This window comes from Acyrthosiphon pisum, chromosome X (assembly GCF_005508785.2).
Source record: "Acyrthosiphon pisum isolate AL4f chromosome X, pea_aphid_22Mar2018_4r6ur, whole genome shotgun sequence".
Classification (NCBI taxonomy): Eukaryota; Metazoa; Arthropoda; class Insecta; order Hemiptera; family Aphididae; genus Acyrthosiphon; species Acyrthosiphon pisum.
In genome coordinates, this window is record NC_042493.1 from 94,447,563 (window position 1) to 94,448,903 (window position 1,341).

Below are 1,341 nucleotides of genomic sequence, written 5' to 3' on the forward strand. Positions count from 1 at the left end.
CAATAAAAACTAAAAGGCATGATAAAGAATCCGAACAGTTATCAAATAACAGGAGACTCTCAGTATAAAAAAAAATATATTCAACTATATAATATAAACACATAAGTACACTAATAATATCAAATCAAGTCAAATCAAATCAAATCAAGACGTCGCACAACACGCTCAAACTTAGATAACATTTTTTCTTTTCCTTTTTAAATACCTAATTTAGTAATATACACGCATAAATTATAGATTCTAAGATGGAAAATATATATCAATTACGCATAAGTATAATTAAATCGATTTAAGTTTATGTATAAATGAGTATTTCGTATAAATACGAAATATTATATAACTAGTATATAAGAATTACAGAATAACATTGACAAATACTAATAAACTACTTTAAGTTACTCACCTAAGTACTAAAATACATTTAACCTAATTTAAGTCAACATAAGCAAAAAATAAATGTTAAAACAAATGAATGCAAAAGAAAATGTCGAATAATTAACCTAATTTAAGTTAATATAAAAAAAAATAAATGTTAAAGCAAGTAAATGCATAAATAAAGATGTAAAATAATTAACCTAATTTAAGATAGTATAAGGTATAAAAAATGTTAAAGCAAGTAAATATAAAAGATATTATGTAAAAAAAAAAATGTTAAAGCAAGTCAAATACAAAGAATGTACAACATTTTTTTCTAACCTAGTTAAAATCAGCAAAAGCATCAAAATAATTGTAAAAAAAAAATATAAATAAAAAAAAAAAATAATGTAAAATAAATAACCTAATTTAAGCCAGTACAAGTAAGAAAATAAGTGTTAAGCCTAGAAAATATTAGAAAAAAAAAAATGAACTGTTTAATTTTTAAATTATCAAAAAAAAAAAAAAAATGTCTATGAACTAAGTACATTGTAAGCGAATTAAAGATGAACAATTTATAATTAGATAAGCGTACCAAAAAAAATATAATTGGTTAGAAGTCAAAACTGTGTAGAATATATAGAATAAGAAGCAAAATATGTAAAAAAGTAAAAAAAGTCATGATATGTCAACATGAGAATATATTGTATACAAATATTAAATTTAAAATAAATTATACAGCTATCATTACAACACCAGATAGGGAACTTAAAATATAAAATATATATGATCATTAACAAGAATAGAAACACAACAATGGAATGCGGGGAGTACGAACTTTCAGTCTCAGCTCTATCTTCCTAATTTCTATTCCTATGTAGTATGTAAGCTTTAATCTTACTCACATTGCTCCTTTTTGATTGTATAGTAAATTTTTTTCTTTATATACATGTATATAAATGTCCAGTTTAAATTATTACCAAACTT